This window comes from Octopus sinensis, linkage group LG6 (assembly GCF_006345805.1).
Source record: "Octopus sinensis linkage group LG6, ASM634580v1, whole genome shotgun sequence".
Lineage (NCBI taxonomy): Eukaryota > Metazoa > Mollusca > Cephalopoda > Octopoda > Octopodidae > Octopus > Octopus sinensis.
Genome location: NC_043002.1, coordinates 97,645,366 through 97,657,493, shown reverse-complemented (window position 1 = coordinate 97,657,493; position 12,128 = coordinate 97,645,366).

Here is a 12,128-nt window from a genome sequence, read left to right as displayed (position 1 = left end):
GGCTGGCCCTTCTACTAAGTCTTTCGTGACACCCTTAAAGCCAGGATCTTTTCATCACCCCCACATATTTATGTCCACATACACGCACGCACTCACACACACGATGGGCTTCTTTCAGTTTCTACCTAACAAATTCACTCACAAGACCTTGGTCGGCCCGTGTCTATAGCAGAAGACACTTCACTAAGGTGCCACGCAGGGGGACTGAACCTGGAACCATGTAGTTAGGAAGCTAGCTTCTTACCTTATAGAAAGAAGAATCACTCCGTCGGTTACGACGATGAGGGTTCCGGTTGATCCGAATCAACGGAACAGCCTGCTCGTGAAATTAACGTGTAAGTGGCTGAGCAGTCCCCAGACACGTGTACCCTTAACGTAGTTCTCGGGGATATTCAGCGTGACACAGAGAGTGACAAGGCCGGCCCTTTGAAATACAGGTACAACAGAAACAGGAAGTAAGAGTGAGAGAAAGTTGTGGTGAAAGAGTACAGCAGGGATCACCACCATCCCCTGCCGAAGCCTCGTGGAGCTTTTGGTGTTTTCGCTCATTAAACACTCACAACGCCCGGTCTGGGAATCGAAACCACGATCCTATGACCGCGAGTCCGCTGCCCTAACCACTGGGCCATTGCGCCTCCACTCTTACCATATAGCCACTCCTGCAACTATTTATATTATTTTCACTAAATAATATAAATAAGTGAAATATTATTTGTAATAAATAAGTGAAATATGACACTTCCCTTATCCAATTACTTTTAAACTGTCATTTGAGCATTTATAGAATAATTGTTATTGCACCATCTAAAACCATTCTACTGTTTCTAAAGTTCACAGCTATCTGATGATCTATTACGTGAAACTCAGAGTAACGATTTGTGACGTTTCTGCGTCAATAAACACTATATTTAACTCTGCCTTTGGTATTCGACTGCTATTTTTTCCATTTTGTATTGCACTTGCGTTCTCATAAGTACGTGTACATATAGGGATATCTATCTATCTATCTATCTATCTATCTATCTATCTATCTATCTATCTATCTATCTATCTATCTATCTATCTATCTATCTATCTATCTATCTATCTATCTATCTATCTATATAATATATATACGAGGGTGAGTCAAAAAGTAATGTCATTTTGTTTAGGACAGATATAATTGCCAACACAGGAACATGTATCATACATCAAAATGAAGCTGGTCCTCTGTGGATCACATCCCTACTTTTCACCATAGTCACCATTTCTCTCAATAGCAATGTTCCAACTTCGAATGAGAGCATGTATCCCTGCCCCGTAAAATTCTGTTGACTGTTCTTTGAGCCACTTCTTCATTACAGTTTTCACTTCCTTGTCACTGGAATAATGTTTGCCTCTCAAACACTCTATCGTGGCGCCGAAGAGGTGATAATCCGAAGGCGCTAAATCTGGTGAGTAACGGAGGTAGTGAAGAAGTGGCTCAAAGAACAATCAACAGAATTTTACGGGGCAGAGATACATGCTCTCATTCAAAGGTGGAACATTGCTATTGAGAGAAACGGTGACTATGTTGAGAAGTAGGGATGTAATCCACAGGGGACCAGCTTCATTTTGATGTATGATACATGTTCCTGTGTTGGTAATTATACTTGTGCTAAATAAAATGGCATTACATTTTGACTCCCCCTCGTATGTATATATATATGTATATATATATATATATGTTTGTATGCGTGTGTGCGTATGTATGCAGCATGTACACATACACACATGCACACACACGCGCACACAAATATGCAAGCAAATTATTTAACAGGGTCAATCTATCTATCTATCTATCTATCTATCTATCTATCTATCTATCTATCTAATATACATATGCGCATGAATACCTGCATACGTACATTGTGTGTGTGTGTATATGTATAAATATGTATATATATATATATATATATGTATGTATATATATATATACATATATCTATATATATATATATATATATATTATATATATATATATATATATATATATATATATATATATCTATCTATCTATCTATCTATATATATATATATATATATATATATGTATATGATATGGTATTATAAGTCGTATTAAACATCAGAATGCATCAGCTTTACCTAGCTAATAAATGTAATTTCTCGATAATGTAGTCGTTTAGCAAATCCTTCAAACAATTGTATTCGAATAACAAGTATATGTACATTTAACGTTGTTCATGACGCCATTCGATTTTTTCATCTCTACGTTTGCAAATGTTTTATATAAATTCGTGTTATGTCGACAGTACAGGACACATAAACGAGGGGATATTGTTTGGGGAAAGATAAAATAATTTTTATAATCAAGCACACAAGAGGAAAGACTTGTCAAAAACATTTCCATGGTGCATATAGTGGAAAACAATCACTTAAATCATGAACGCATAAGTGTCATTTTTATTAGATTGAAAATGTTTTGTCAGACAACAAAGCATTAGGAAATAAATATCACTTTCTCTATGTTGTAAAGTCTCTGTTATTGATTACATATTACTATATTACATTGTAAGATTGTAAACAACACGTAATTTAGGTTTTTTTGTTTTACTCTTGCATGACTGCTTTTTGTGGTGAAACAAATTTGAGCAGGGAATTAAAGTCATAAACGAAAAGACAAGGCATAAAGCCCCCCTACATTAAGAACTCAAAAGTTATAAAGATGATTGATATTTAGAAAGGTGGAAAGGATGGAGTATATATGTATGTGTACTGATAGACTATGATGTGTTGTGGCTAAGTTCATCATGCAATGAATTTACGACCTAGGAGTAAACACGGAAGACATGTACTTTTAAACAAGAAGAAATGTACTTTCAAAGTATTACGACAGCATTTCATGTTTAATTTCTTCGAATCGGCTTTCAATATACTGACACTTAGTCTTGTCAAGCGGTTTTACGAATAACAGAACGGTTTCATTCCTTCCATATCTTTAGTAAATATTATTCCAGCTATTTATTTTACCAATGCTACTATTGGCATGCTTGTCTATAACCTTCACTCACAATTATCTTTGAGAAAAAAAAAAAAACAATTGGAAAAAATCAAATAAATTCCGATATCTATCTGATATGTAGTTTTCTTCATCAATTGTATTGCACTTACAAGGCTGAGTTTAATTTTGTTGCCTAAATAGTATACGAATAAACAAGAGACAACAATGTAAGCAGAATGCAAAATTGATAAAACTCAAACATTAAATGGATAAAAACCCAAACGGAACAGCCGTTTGAATGCCTGAAAATCAGTTGTCACCTTTTGACAATTAATCGCTGCTTTTTTTTTGTTTGTTTGTTTTTCAAAGTAAAAACAGCAGACATCTAACAAACATTCTCTCTCAGTCGTAGGAGTAGATTTTTAGTTCCTATATTTAGAAATTAAATGCAATCATCTTTTCTACCATTATTTGAGCAAAATGTCTCCCAACGTCACAACCAATCCAGTCTCCAACTTCCCTTTAGAAAACAATGAAATATTTTCATACATTCTTTAATATTCCTATTCTTACTTATTCTCTTTCAGCTCACACAAAAAGCCTCTACTGAACCATTAGTCTCTACTTCACATCGGATATGTTCGATTGTAGTTTTCTTTGGCTGAATTTCTGTTGTTTAGACTACTGGCTCTTTTTTTTTTATTGGTTCGATGTAGAAGAAAGGATTCTGACCACAGTTTTTGCAGCCTCCTTCTCGATCCGAGACCAATGAAACCAACGCCTTTAACACGCTTATTGAACAATTGGTGGTCAGTCATGGTCGAAAAGATCATTGAGCAGTCAGAGAATCCCAGAGGATTGGTGTTCACGGGGAGAAGAGACTCTAAAAAAAGTTGTTAATATGAGTTAGTAAGAGTGGTGGTGATGGTAGTGGTAATGGGGGTGGGGATAGTGGCGAAGGTGGTGATGGTGGTGGTAGAGTACACAACATGGGTGATGGTAGAAAAAGTACATGAGTGTTGCTGGCACAAAACCATCGTAGCTGCAGTAGAAAAAAGGCAGAGAGAGAGAGAGAGAACCACATGCTTGCTCAATAAATTTCCGTAAGTGTGTTTGTGAGCAACTTTCTGCCAATCGGCGACATAGCATTTCCTTGCAGGAGATCTAGTATATCTGAAGATGCAGCCGTGGCATCGTCTCAGATTCGGCACCAACATTACCAGCTTGACACGAACTTTTTTCACAAAATTTTCAGACTCTGTGAATGCTTACTAAGTTTCTTTTATAATGAAATTTTTCCACGTTGAAGATGTGCACTGGCCTGGCGAAATACTCAATATCTGTTCTTTGGCCTGGAGAAATACCCGAGGTGTAACACTCGGGGATTCTAACCGCGCGCTGTTGTTGTTTAGGTGGAGCATAGAAGTTCTAAATACATTCTCGATATGTGAAGCGACTGCAGTCTTCTGTTGTTAATTATCTGAAGATCAATACTAGTTTCGGATCTTTTCGGTTTGAACGTCAGTTTTTTCTAGCGGTGTCATATGAAATTGTCAACCATAATTATGACCCTAGTATCGATCTATTGCATTTCAATCTGTTTTAGGGTTAGGGTTAGGGTTAGGGGTGGGGGGAAGGGTATCTTTTTTTCTTCACAAATGTAAATAAACCCAATCTGTTTCTTAAACAAGGGACATATTCATACGACACAGAATGTTTTTTTTACCTCAATAGACGTCAGTGATTGGTTGAAATTGCAGAAATTGATGAAAGAAAACAACAAATATCTTACAAACTATAGAATTTTCTCAATAAAGCCAAGAGAAAAAGATGTTTTATAAACACATTCTACCAGTATACGAAGTTTAAAATTTTTTAGTTACCTAGAAATTATGTTAAAAACTGCCGTTCAAACCGAAAAGATCCCTAGTTTCCCCCCATTTTTTTCTAAAATACTTTCTAATGTTATTTGAATAAATAATAAAACTATTTTCATCTTATCATTTTAAGTTTTCTTCTTTTTATGAAGCTCTATTCTTTCACTACGACTTTTGTTTATCGTTTCTGGAATTTGAATAAATTTTACCCCTTTTCAAACATATCGCGATAGAGTGTTAAGTAGAATAAACAAACATACAAAAACAAAAAAGCAAAAAAAAAAAAAAGCCGAACGAATTTATCTGATAACCAAATAGCTAATATCCTGCTCGTTAATAATCTCTACCCTGTCCCCACGGTGGTGAAATGGCAGAGCCGTTTGTACGCCGGGGCAAAATGCTTAGCAACGTTTTAACCGACTTTACGTTCTGAGTTCAAATTCAGCTGAGGTCGACTTTGCCTTTCATCCTCTCCAGGTCGATAAATTAAGTATCACTTGAGTACTGAGGGCAATGCTTGAGTACTGAGCTTGATGTAATAGACTGACCCCTTCCCGAAATTGCAAGCCTGGTGCCAAAGTTTTAAAACCAATATCTCTACCTTTTATTTAAAGCGATTAATTTCACTAATTACTTCCCCTATATCTTCAAATAGCACCGTCCTACCAGCGCTGTTATACGCAAGTGAGACGTGGGCTACCACGGGAATAGAAGGGAATAGAACATCTATTGGCTACGATTGGCTAATAGGGAAGCACTCCGTCGGTTACGTGTAACTGGCTGAGCACTCCACAGACACGTGCACCCTTAACACAGTTCTCGGGGATATTCAGCGTGACACAGAGAGTGACAAGGCCGGCCCTTTGAAATACAGGTACAACAGAAACAGGAAGTAAGAGTGAGAGAAAGTTGTGGTGAAAGAGTACAGCAGGGATCACCACCATCCCCTGCCGGAGCCTCGCGGAGCTTTAGGTGTTTTCGCTCAATAAACACTCACAACGCCCGGTCTGGGAATCGAAACCACGATCCTACGACCGCGAGTCCGGAACCCTCGTCGTCGTAACCGACGGAGTGCTTCCAATCCAACATTCACATCAAACCCAGTTTAAAACTGTTTGAGCATAAAATCATCTTCGCTATTATCTTTATTTTCATTGATCTCCATCGATGAAACGTAATGCTATTGATTCGGAAGTTGCATCTGCTTTTATCTCCTTTTATTTGCTTCTGTCATTAGGCCGCGGTCATACTGGAGCACCGCCTTGAAGGGCTTAGCTGAAGAAATTGACCTTAGGGCATATTTTCTTAAAGCCTTTTACGTATTTTATCTTTTACTTTTGCCGAACCACTAAGTTATGGAACATAAACAAACTACGGCTTACAGTCAAGCGATGGTGGGGAACACACCACACACACACACACACACACACACACACACACACGCACACACACATACACACACACACACTCACACACACACAAATATACGATGGGCCACTTTCAGGTTCCGTCTACCAAATCCACTTACATTTGCCCAAGATGCCACGCACTAGGACTGAACACAGGACCACATGGTTGGAAGCAAGCTTCTTAACTTACACAGCCACACCTGCATTATATCAAATATACTATAAACAGCAGCGTTTATTAATTGTTATAGTTTCATCATGAAAAAATTTACGGTATCCAAGCAATACTCACAATTGTTTTAGAAGTGTTAAAACCAGAAAAAAAGGCGGCGAGCTGGCAGAAGCGTTAGCACGCCGAGCGAAATGCCTAGCGGTATTTCGTCTGCCGCTACGTTCTGAGTTCAAACTCCGCCGAGGTCGACTTTGCCTTTCATCCTTTCGGGGTCGATTAAATAAGTACCAGTTACGCACTCGGGTCGATATAATCGACTGGCTCCCTCCCACCAAATTTCGGACCTTGTGCCTAGAGTAGAAAAGTTAAAAGCAGAAAAATTTACGTTGAGCATCAGTTTTAATGTATCTTGTTTAAAGGTCAGAACACTGACTCAAGATTACTCGAAAATCTGAGAAAGTAAACTGCGATCATTCTGCAAGTATGAAGTGACGTTGTTATCCTCATTCCGTAAACGGTGGCTTTTAACGGGTGGAGAGCTGAACCATCCTGGGGTACAGAGGATTCGCAATCTAGACTAGGGTCTGAAAGTTTACCACACCATAGTGGGATACACCATGGTTCCTTTAATTTGTGGCAAAGGTAGGAAGAAAGAGCGAGAGAAAGTTGTGGCGAAAGAGTACAGCGGGGTTCACCACCACACCCGCCGGAGCCTCGTGGAGCTTAGGTGTTTTTGCTCAATAAACACTCACAATGCCCGGTCTGGGACTCGAAACCGCATTCTTACGACCGCGAGTTCACTGCCCTAACCACTGGGCCATTGCGCCTCCACTGCTGCTGCTGCTGCTGTTGATGTTATTTCTGTTTATGTTTGCTATTATTAACGGCGTCATTGTAGTTCACAACTGCAACAGGCGTAGCATTCGAGAAATGCTTCAATACAAACTGTGATAGTACCTTGAAAGCATTGCCTTGTGTTTTGTCATTGAATGTTGCAGTGAGGACAAGTAAAAGCGAACAATATTAACTCTGACATTCAACATTTGCCAAACTGACCACTGCCATCAGAGTAGCCGTAGCATTTAAATGTCATTTCAAAAACGACAACCGCCAAATTATTATTTCGGTATATTATGGCCGATGCCTCACAAAAATATCATTCTATATAAATCCTAAAAAGATCTCATTTTCAAAGAATATTCAAGTTTGCTCTTCACAAATGCTGAATTTCTAGTTATCTGTGTTCAAACCTTGTTCACTTCTAACATCCGTTTAAACATAAATATAATTATAAAACATAAACCTCTAAATTTAACAGTTGTAACTCAAAGCCAAATCCGTTCACCATTTTTTAAACTTTATGATGTACTCTTACTCTCTCTTCACTTGTTTCAGTCATTTTGACTGCGGCTATGCTGGAGCACCGCCTTTAGTCGAGTAAATCGACCCCAGGACTTATTCTTTGTAAGCCTAGTACTTATTCTATCGGTCTTTCTTTTGCCGAACCGTTAAGTTACGGGGGACGTAAACACACAACTATCGGTTGTCAAGCGATGTTGGGGGAACAAACACAGACACACAAACATACACACACACGCACACACATATATATGTACATATATACGACGGGCTTCTTTCAGTTTCCGTCTACCAAATCCACTCATAAAGCTTTGATCGGCCTGAGGCTATAGTAGAATACACTTGCCCAAAGTGCCACGCTCTGGGAATGAACCCAGAACCATGTGGTTGGTAAGCAAGCTACTTACCACACAGCCACTCCTGCGCCTTTATATATATATATATATATATATATATATATATATATAAATTATAAAATCATCGTTTATGATAAGTAAATCATAAAGTCTTGCATGTGGTTGCTTAGCTTCAAATCAATCCCTATCGATCAAAGGCATCAAACGTGGATGAGTGGTAAAAAGTTTGTTTCCCAACCAAACGATTCCGGGTTCAGTCCCATTGTATGGAACCTTAGAAAAGTGTCTTCTATAGCTTCGGTCCGACCAAAGCCTTGGTTTTGGTGTGTTGATATCCTTGTAACCTGGCGGTTTAGCAAAAGGGACCGACAGAAAAAGTGCCAGGCTTCAAAAATAAAATAAATACTTGGGTTGTTTCGTTTGTCTAAAATTCTCTAAAGAGCTGCCCCTGTATGGCCGCAGTCCAATGAATGACACAAGCGAAATATAAAAGATTCCTATTTATTTTCTGATTACTCTTTACTCTCTTTTACTTGTTTCAGTCATTTGACTGCGGCCATGCTGGAGCACCGCCTTTAGTCGAGCAAATCGACCCCGGGACTTATTCTTTGTAAGCCCAGTACTTATTCTATCGGTCTCTTTTTGCCGAACCGCTAAGTGACGGGGACGTAAACACACCAGCATCGGTTGTCAAGAAATGCTAGGGTGACAAACACAGACACACAAACACACACACACACACACACACCACACACACACACACACACCACACACACACACACACACACACACACACACACACACATATATATATATATATATATATAATATATATATATATATATATATATATATATACATATATACGACAGGCTTCTTTCAGTTTCCGTCTACCAAATCCACTCACAAGGCATTGGTCGGCCCGGGGCTATAGCAGAAGGCACTTGCCCAAGATGCTACGCAGTGGGACTGAACCCGGAACCATGTGGTTGGTTAGCAAGCTACTTACCACACAGCCACTCCTGCGCCTGATTGTGTATATAAAATTACATTTTCGAATGCATTTTTCTTTCATTATCTGAGATGGCTGGGCATGATTTGAGGGGGATTTTGTTGCAGTTCTTTTTTATTTGTTTCAGCCATTTGATTGCGGCCATACTGGAGCACCACTTTTTGTCGAACAAATCGACCCCAGGGCTTATTTTTTGTAAGTCCAGTACTTATTCTAGCTGTCTCTCTTTTGTCGAAACGCTAAGTTATATAGACTCTAAGTTATATATATACGACTGCTAAGTTATATATACGACGGGCTTCTTTCAATTTCCGTCTACCAAATCCATTCACAAAGCTTTGGTCGGTCTGAGGATATAGAAGACACCTACCCAAGGTGCCACGTAGTGGGACCGAACACGGAACCATGTGTTTAGGAAGCAAGCTTCTTACCACAATCATGCCTGTTTGTCTGTTTCATATGATCAACTGACTTTCTAACATTTTAGGTGAATTTGGTGATCTACTTCGATGTTGTATCGAAATACCATGGATTGGCCTTTCCAATCACCCCATAAAAGAAATGTCACAATAAAGTATCTTTACTTGTGATTTTAGTGTTTTATTATTCAGTTCAAACGATTAAGATCAATATTGCTCAGAAGAACTCAATCTTTTAGAATGAAACAAAACCACAGCCGTAAGCTCTTTATACACTGCAACGTGTGGCAGAAACGTCAGCGCGCCGGGCGAAATGCCTAGCGGTATTTCGTCTGCCGCTACGTTCTGAGTTCAAATTCTGCCGAGGTCGACTTTGCCTTTCACCCTTTCGGGGTCGATTAAATAAGTACCAGTTACGCACTGGGGTCGACATAATCGACTTAATCCGTTTGTCTGTCCTTGTTTGTCCTCTCTGTGTTTAGTCCCTTGTGGGTAGTAAAGAAATAGGATAACAGCCATGCTGGGCACCACCCTGAAGGATTTTAGTCAAGCAATAAGACCCTAGTATCTAATGTTTTAGTCTCGTGCTAGCGATATCTTTTGTCTGACCGCTAGTTTACGCAGACGCTTACACAACAGCACCAATTGTCAAGCGGCGGTGGCAGACAAACATTATGTGAAACTTTTCCCCATCGTAGGTTTTTTTTTCTTCCTCTTTCAAATGCTTTTCGAAGTCCGCGGAGGTTTTGCTTTGTTTTCAAGAAAATTTCGATAAAAATCAGGTAACTCAGACCAGTTGTGGTGGAAGTCATATACTTTTCTCCTTTTCCTGCTATTACGACCACACAGACATGGATACAGTAATTTTTAGCATTTCTTCAGTATCGCAACCACAGAATCATTGACCTACAAACTTCTGGATTGTCACCCTTTATACACAGACACGCATACACATACACACAAACATACACACATTCATACAAGCATATATACATATATACATATGTTCATACATGCGTACATACGTCATACATATCAACCGTGATTATTCTTCAATAAGAATGCTCTTTTATATATATATTTCCATAGCTATCTATCACTGTCTCAAATACATACATACATACATACACAAAGCTGAAGATCAGTGAAAAAGAGAACACCTATACTGAACTATTGAAAAATCTGAAGTTACTCTATCCAGATTACAAGATCAGGTTTATACCTGTAATTAGTGGAACCCTGGTATATGTAACAAAATTAGGTTTCTCAAAGCCAGAAAGGAGAAAGCTAATTTGAAGACTACAGATACAATCTATCACTGGAACAGTAAAAAATCTGTAAAACTTTCCAGTTTGTCATTTAAATATATATGAGCAACAATATGCATGAAAATACATACATAAAACATACAAATCTACGCATACATACATAGATAGATACATACATACATACATACATACATACATACATACATACATACATACATACATACATACATACATACATACATACATACATACATACATACATACATTAAAAAATACATACATAGAAAAATACCCTGTTATTGAAGGAGTCCTGTATCTCGGTTAGAAACCGGTTCTTTGTCTATTGGCAAGAAATCTTGAAATAAACTAAATAATGACATACATACATTTCGTTTTAGGATTTGGTTTGCAAGATTCTTTATATGAGTTCGTGCATTGAAGCATATTCTATTGTGTCTGGGGAGAGTCGCAAGACGCAACGAAAATTTTAGAACAATAAAAATAAGAAAAACGTGGAAATTTTACCGGTGAGTGTATTACATAATAAGGCACAAAAAGAAAATGACTCTCCCCAGACACAATAGACATACATACATATATATGTGTATATATATATATATATATGTGTGTGTATATATATATATATATATATGTATGTGTGTGTGTGTGTATATATATATATATATGTTTGCGTATATATACGAGTGTATGTATAGGAAGGAATTACAACCGTGTTTCGTGGTCTGCTACCACAACAGCTCCTTTATAGGATTCAGTTAGCTCAAGACATCATCAGGAGGAACCACGTCCGGTTTCGGCCCCTACTCCTCTACCGTTTTGACGTGGCGGGCCCCCCTTTCGGAGGAGTCTTCAGCTCTGGTGTTGGGTGCATGTCTTCTTTCCTCTTCTTTCTTCTGTTCCCTGGCCTCTTCGATGTATCGTCAGCGCGTGTCAGCCGGTGACTGACTGTCTTGTCAAACAAGGTCAGTCACCGTAAATGTGGAACAATCAGAATGAGTGTTCAATACAGCATTGGTAGGTAAAATTTTTTATTTGTGCATTAAGGCTACCATCGGTTTCATGAATAGAAAATTATCTTAATATCTTAACATTTCAAGCCGATTACCTGGAGGAATATATATATTATATATATATATATATATATATATATGGCTAGTTGTGGTGCATCCCTCGGTTCAAAAGTGTTTGGTCAGGTGATGTAATAAGAGGTATCTCGTTAAATGTATTCTATTCCGTTCGGATTTAATACAGCATA